Here is an 8525-nt window from a genome sequence, read left to right on the forward strand (position 1 = left end):
CAGTACAAATTGAAACATCAGAAGATTTGAACTGTGACTTTTATCCATTAGTCATTGTGGACCACATCAGTACTTCTCAAAGTTATGTCATCACACTAGAAACCCCTGGATAACACATTGTCTGTAAAGTGATCTCTAAACAGTGAATGCATCATTTGCACATGTACATAAACAGGAGAACGGAAAGCTTAAACCGTCGTCTATTCAGAAAATTGGTTTGTGTTTTATGCTTTCAAATTATCTAATCCCAAACTGCTTCATTCTAAAAAATATTGATTTGTTTCCTGATCATTCAGCGTTGTGGAGCACTTGGTGCATGATAATTACTTTGGGTGGTCCCTCTCATGTGCCCCATGCAATGCATATCATTGGATTACTGGCGCATTGTGCAGGGTTCAACAAGGTCGCCGCTGGGGGTTGCCGAATCAGTGTGCATTGTCTTCAGGTCCTGCCCGTTTTTTCTTGAAACTTCTAAAACAGGTTAATCTCCTGGAGTACACTTTGGCATTACAAAAAGTAACTTATTTACACTAAATTACTCTGAGACCATTTTTGGGGATATCCGCCTGGCTTTGGCCAACCCAAATTGAAAAGCTTCCCATACCCACATACAGTGGTCTAAATACACAATTTTGATGTCATTTTACAGGAAACCCTTTGAAGTTACATAAAACACTGTTAAAAGTGATAAACAAGTATTTGTTGTCGGATCTATAATATCCCTGGACGCTGGTCAGTGGCTGGAGCCGTCACTTGGCTCTGGACATGAACAGTCTTGCCGCTTGGCTCTTGACGTGAATGAAATCAGGCGTGGCAGGCATGACGTGAACAGACTTAGACAAAAAATAGTCCTCTGCCTCCCCCACCATGAAACTTTAACCACATAAAAACAAAATAAAGTCTATAAACTGCCAAAAGGTGCAATGGTGTTCCGCTGAGGGCATGAGTTCTGCAAGATCATGGTTCAATCCAAAACGAAAACACCCTTTAAATTGTACCTCGTCCCTGGGCAAATAATTAATCAAATTAAAAAAATCCTTAACATAACCCTCAATAGCTCATCCCCGCTAACAAGGATTCAAAAACCTGGAAACTGCTGGGTTCATGGTGTGTTGGTTGAGTATTCTGTAACGGATTATCCACTGGAGGCAAGTTGAAGTGAACCCACAGTTTATTTACAATGTGAACAGAGACAACACAAACTAGGGATGGCTGACGCGAAACTGACGTTGTTGCGATGTGCTGACATCCCGAAGGGCAGATGCTTCAAAACACTGCACCGAACTGTGATTCGAAACACCCATGTCACGTGACTATGGCTAAATGAAGCTTCAAAGTGTTTCATCAGATGGCGCCTGCCGAAACTGCGTTTGATTGAAAGGGGCGGGAATAAACCACACAGTCACACATCTGTAAACCTAATTCCCCACAGTTTAAAAGTTAATCCATCTTCACCTCATGGGTTTTTGTGAGAGGAGAGAGATTGTGTGATAGCAGTGATTTTCCCTCACTTGTATGTAAGTTACTTGCTAAAAAATATGTGTGCATGCCAGCAACAAGTGTCCCTTGTGAGAGGATTTTTTTCAAAGGCTGGAGAAATAATATGTAAAAAAAAAAAAAAAAAAAAAAAAAGAAGTCGGCTAAGTCCTTCAACAGCAGAGCAAATAATATTTTTGAATAAAAATGTTATGTAACAAATGTGACACATTGTGGCTTTATTTATTTTTATTAATAATTTTTATCAATCATTAAGCATTTTTCATGACCAAAAAAAAACCTATAGTTATCCACAATGAGCAGGCTTCAAGATCATAACAGATGTTAACTTTTTTTATTTTTATTTACATGGATCATCAAGGTTATTTCAGAGCAACACATGGAAGTGACCACTAGGTGTCGCCGTAGAGATGGGTGTCAAATTGATTCGAAGCTTCAAAACAATATGGCACATTTGCTTCGACTGTTTCAGTGCTTCTCAAAGCCTCGGTCTGCCCATCACTAACACAACTTGACTTGACTATAACAGACTTGACTTAAACCATGACAAACACTCACCAACAGCAGGTTACAGGGAACAATACTCAACAAGGACCATGGCAAACATGAGGGCTTATGCTGCCTTCACGTGCTATCGGAAATTTCCTAATTCCCACTTTAGAAGTCGTGATTACGAGCTTGTTGCATTCAAGTGCTTTGTTGTCGGAGTGAACAGGAATCATGGTGGACACCAGTTTATTCTTGCCTATTTATTGGGAAAATCTTATTAAAACCAACATCATATACTTGTACCATGCACTGACAACCATAAACATTCCAGATAGTCCGCTTCTGACGATTCTGTAGCCTAATTTCAGTCAAATGCAGGCTATTTTCGCTGTGTACCAAACATACAATACGCTTCATATGATTATTACATGTAAATACTACATTAATGTCAAGACAATACGACCTAGCTGTTTTTTTTTTTTGTGGGGGGGGGGGGGGGGGGGGGGTAGTTCAATAAAACTACACCTGCCACAGCATAGTTCTCCCCGCCATCATGTTTAAGGCTTATGACACGCCCATCTCGGGAATTGGGGTATCAAAATTATTTCCGAACTTCCCAGTGGTAAACACGACATCAGAGGGCGTTCATGTGCAATTTTTACCTAGGAAACTCGTATTTACGATAATTCCAATAGCACGTGAAGGCAGCATCAAATACATAAGACTAATGACAAAACAAGACACACCTGTGAACAATAAAAGACAATGAACCAATGACAGGACTGAACTGACTTGACTAAAGGTGTGTTCGACATCGGCTGTGGCTGGATGCAACTGATCGGCGAGAGTAGCCACGTGCAGGTGGGGAGGAGCTGCAAATGGAGACGTGAAGTCGGACACTTCCCGCAGTGTTTGCATACTTTATCAGCTGAAGTGAAATAAATGCAATATTTGGCAATACACAGATGTTTCAAAGACATTTTTGTCATGTAATAGTTTATGTACTGCTTAATTCAGCGTGTGTTTGTACAAGAATAAAGTTTAACATATAAGCCGACACTATCAATGAAGTGGGGTCTACAATTTTTATTTTTCAGTTTTATTTTGATAAACATGACAATATAACATTGCGGCTACATGAAAGGAGGTTTTACTGTTATAAAAAACAGATTTGTGCGCATTAGTGGAGCTGAAGGCTTTAGAATAAACATGAAACACACGTGATTGTGAATCCGGCCAATCGTGGAACAGCTGTGTCGTCATCAGAGTCCGTGCAGCCTCGTGCAGCTGCTCTGGAGAAACTGCACCAGCTGTATTAGCCGACTGCTCTCGAATCGCTCGCGCGGCACTTTGTTGACATACCTCACTGTCACGTGCTGCTTCAAGTCGGACACAATTTCTAACCAGCATGTACTGCTTCAAGTCAGCCGCTGATCGGTCTGCGCATCGCTGAGTGAAGTCAAACAAGCCTTAAATCAACCAGTGAGAACATCACATGAGGACAAGGGAATCACATGATAATGATCACATGACAAACAGGAACACATGACAAAACCAGGAAACATGATCATGAGAAAAGATAAGAACATGAAACCTGAACTTGAAACAAAACCAAAACACAAGACATTACAACCCTTAGAAATTACATAAAAACACTGCTAAAAAATGTGATTATTATAATATTAAATATTATGTTGTCTGTGTAAACAAACAAAACAATTAGCGCTTTTTTATTTTTTGTCATACATTCATTTTTGAAAGAGTATATATCAGGCCCTGTGTGCTCTAGCACCCTGCAGACAGTTTTGGTTGTTTCCAGCATATGTCAGCAAAATAATTTTGTGACACTGGGATATTGCATTTATACCACTGTAGCCTATATAGGGAGACTATAGATTTGGGTAGGCGTACATTTCCTTGAAGCTTCTAAAATAGGTCAATCTCCTGGGGTTGTCAGTCAAAACGCATTTTCCAAAAATCTACTTGAAGGAATAATTCTGTCATCATTTACTAGCCCTTGTGACATTCCACTTTCATTTAATTCGAGAAAAAAGCTGGATGAAGCCTGCGGGACATGTCCTCATATTCATACTGCTAGCATGACAGGCTTTATTGATCCCGAAGGTGAAATTTAGGTGCAAAACAGCACCAGCTATAAATAGTTAAGAGCCCAAAAAGTGCCGCTATACAGACACAGTGTGCAATCCAACCGGTCAGCGCAAGACAGAACAATGCCATTTATGCATGCATTAGCTGCTAATTTGGATATTTCTATGCATAAACGTGATTTAGAGTTTGGAGTGGGCCTGTTTTGAACCATGAATTTTTCAGTGTTTTTATCTCTTGCTGAACAACACTGGGTGCTTCTACATGGACGCTAATGTGGCAACCTTTAATTATTCATGCAACACCTGTCTATGTCAATGCATCTGATTTATGGTAATGGATTATCTACCCTGCAAAGAGGGCCGCATGCTTCCGAGAGCCCAGAGATGTGGTGTCAGCAATTAGAACACACTCTCCCAGCAGGCATGTGACGCATTGGATAGTTTGGGAGTGAGAGGAAAGTGAGAGCTAAGCCATGGCGGGATGCTCTTCAGCCACTCATCAGAGCCTGGCATCTGAAGCAGATGTTATATGAATAGGACAAATGCTCTCAAAGAGCTTTTAACAGTCAGGAGTTTGAGAAATTTCGTGTGTTGGGATGGACTTTGGGGTGCTCAAATGGGTTTTGAAAATTCATGAACATTATGTCATCATGAGCTCTCATGTTTTTGAGCACAAAAGGAGATGATTTTCAGAATGTCCAAGCTGCTCTTTTCCATACAATGGAAGGGATGGTGATTTATACTGCCAAGCTTTACAACCCATACCTTATATTCCAGATCATCAGAAGTTGTACAATAACTTTGTAAGGAACAGACAAAAGATAAGTCATGAATCACGGGAAACCTTCCCTTTCACTATACAGTATGTTGAATTGATTGAAACTTGATGCATCACGTGACTCATCAATCAATTTGCTGTCAATTAATACCTGGGCAGCGTCCGAAATTGCGTTATTAGTATGAACAGTACTTATTTTGAACAAGTAATTACTTAACGAATGCTAAAAAAGGATATTCTAAATTGGTTAAAATGTGTTATGAACTGGCTTTTTTAAATTTTTTATACTGTTGTCAGAGGTCAACTTATGACGTTTGCGTGGTTTTTACATTCAGAAACATCATAATGAATAAGTAATAGGCTATTTTCTGCCTTGGTTTTGAGGCTCTATGAAAAACGGTCGGTTTTGATGGGAGTGCCGCACTGAAGACTTGGAAGTAAACGGCCACGGCTAGGATTGGATAAGATTTGCATATTTAATGAGCTTCTGGCAAACGGCAACCGGAATGAATCACCCAGCCCACAGCCAGGGCTTGCAAAATGTCTTTATCAAACAAACACAATGATTCATCTCTCATCCACCTGCGATTGATTGGAATGTTATTTCTGTATCATTTCGCCCGATCATCAGTGAATATAGCCGCAAACTGTACACACACACACACACACGCACACAGCGCGCAAATAAAACCTTCTCCAGCCTGTGACAGCGTGCTAAGGTATGTAATCAATAGACATCAAACGATCTGTAACAATGCAACACTAACACGTATAAAAAAAACAGTGTGTTGCACCATTCCTGTCGGATACAATATAGAAGCATTGTGTTTTAATCTCAATATGTCTGCAAATCCAGTCTTAACCTCTATCTTGTTTACAATCGATTCCGCATCGTTTAGCTCCATGAGTTGGTGGGCGGACTTGAGGCAGTGCTTCTGCGTCCTACTACGTCAATGGTAGACATATTGTGAGAGCTCTCGTTTTCTGGGCCTGGTGTCTATAAAAGCTTTTCTTTGACTAACAAGGACGTTTTCAGCTCTGAAACTTACAGGATATTCTTATATCACAATTAACTTTTATATACCAAAGGCTCAAAGGAAAGTTGATTTCTCAATTCATCACCCCTTTAATATGTGTAGTATGAATGTAATTCGAATGTACTACATTTGCCATGTGTCATTATCATGTGACATCAGCATCAGTTGCGTCATTTCACTGTTATTCACCAATCCTCTCTTGTGGCCTCATGGAATAGTAGGTCATCCAGGTACTTTTTGCCTGCACTTTTATGAGTACTGTGAATTCGAACATAATTCTTTTGTTAGATTCTATTATTCGCCTACTGTATAGTAAGTATGCAATTTCAGATGCAGCCAAGGTGTGACAAGTTCTCTTGAAGTCAATACGGAAGTGAATTAAACTGCAATTCATCGACTGGCCGCTAGGGACAGGCTCCAAAAGGGAGCAGAATCTCATTGACCCCCATGTTAAAATGCCCAACTTTACAGCAGGAAAAAAAACATGTTTACAGCCTGGTACAATTTGTGGTTTTGGTCTATACGGCTTATTTTGCCCTTCATGACAACTGTGACGGGGGTACATTTTTTTTTATTATTCATTAGTTTACATTATATAAAGCCTTAAAGTTCTGCATAATTAAGGGAGTGGCCACGTTGAGTGACAGGTGGATAGCCATTTGTCTGCTGTCTGTTAGTCATCACGTCACCTCAGCTCCAGGCACGTCCCGCCTCTTTGCCCATTTTCAGTGATGCGTAGTGACGCTGCCAAGATGGCAACGGCTGACTTTGAGGCTTCAAAACTGCTCTTCAGAACCCAATGGATGACTTTACGGACAATACATCCATACTTTTTTTTTCTCGGCTGTGCCCGAAAGCTTAGGCAGCTGACTTGTTGCCTCAATGTCTTATCAGTCAATGATTTCGCAGCATGTCCTGATTTTGCCAGCCGGGTCAACATTTTATTGATCCTGGAACAATATTCCTGTCCGGAAATGTAATCATAACCAACACTGATCATGATAATGTCCTCATTTATACATAATATTATTATTCTATTATTATTTAATACGTTATTCCGGTGTGTACATGAGTGTCGCTGCTGAAGCCACTGAATAGGTGGTTTACTTGCATGACATTTTCCTTGTCCAATGGGTTTGGATTATCCACAATGCAGTTCAGTTGAAGCTTTTGGCTTCTAAACATCTTATAACTAAATAAATCAGTGTGATGATGAAGATGGGTGTAGTATGCCATGCAAATGCGAGAGAATTCAACATTTCTAAACTGAACAGCAAAATATAATAATGCAATTCATATTAATCTCTCATTCATTTTTGGGCAAACTATTTCTTTAAGCAACCGATGGTTTCAAAAGAATGCTTAATTAATAGTGTTGGGTCTTAATGAAATGTGCAAGTTTCTAAACATGTAAATGTGTGTTATTTGGTGACCTCACCCCTACTGAATAACTTGGAATCTAATTTAAATTGTGCCACTAATCTAATTGAACTTTCAATATTTCAATTAGTTAGCTTTGACTAATTGTTGGTAATTCATTATTATGTCCAGTGATTTTATCATGTAAAAGCTCAGCTGGTACATAATACAGGGGAATGTTAAAGTCAACATGAAACATTACTCGCAAACCATTTTACATTTAACACAATATGATGTTATTCTGATTGAAATGTCATATTTAATGAGAGAAAATGTAGGGTGGGACTTTATAAGACAATCTGACTAAAGTTTGCTATAAGCCACTAGCTAACATAAGCTAGAATACGGCACATAACCAGTGCAGGTATGAAACATGTATTTTGTGCATATTTATGCACATTTATGTACATTGCTAATAGATGTCTGTAGTTTTTTAACTACAAGTAAAGAAAATGAGCTCAATTTCAATTTCCTGTTGACAACTATAATATTTGCAACTCAAGTTTCAAAATAATGTCAAAAGAAATTCCTCGTCTGATGAGGTTTCTGTAAATCAAGCTAGCGAATTTGAGCAACAAACTAATTGCAGGCAGAAGATGGAGAAGTGCTTGTGCTATGAATTTATATGGCATTTGAATATGCAAATTTAATCAAGGTATGGCAATCAAGTTTTCTTTTGTTTTCCAGGCAACTACAGTGACTTTTCTGTTTGTGACCTCCTTTCATTAACGGTTTGGAAGGGGGCATCCGCTGTACTCCAATCCACAGTCAGCATGGGGTTTGAATAATACTGATGCGTTCTACGGGAGAAAAGAGGCACTGATGCAAAGCAATCTAATTATCCAGTCATCAGACAGGCCAGCAGGTGGCCAGGCCTGTGAGCTTTAGAGAAGTAGGGAGATGTTGAATGACGTGCTTACTGCATTAGCAATGTACTGATGCTCAAACACATGATATATGGGATGTGTCTCAAAATCTAGAGTACTCCCTACCTACCAAGATACCTTTTTAGGGAAACGTTTTGATGAAACTCAAAATCTTAAACTGTAGGTAGCAAAGTTATGATACCTTCTGTCTTACAAGATTCCTCTTTTTGGGGAAAAATAACACAGATCACATATATGCATAACATTCACATACTGTATAGTTGCTTAGTACACACAATTTAATTGAAGATATCCCCTACAAAAAAGTACT

This window comes from Gobio gobio, assembly GCF_949357685.1.
Source record: "Gobio gobio genome assembly, chromosome: 9".
Taxonomy (NCBI): domain Eukaryota; kingdom Metazoa; phylum Chordata; class Actinopteri; order Cypriniformes; family Gobionidae; genus Gobio; species Gobio gobio.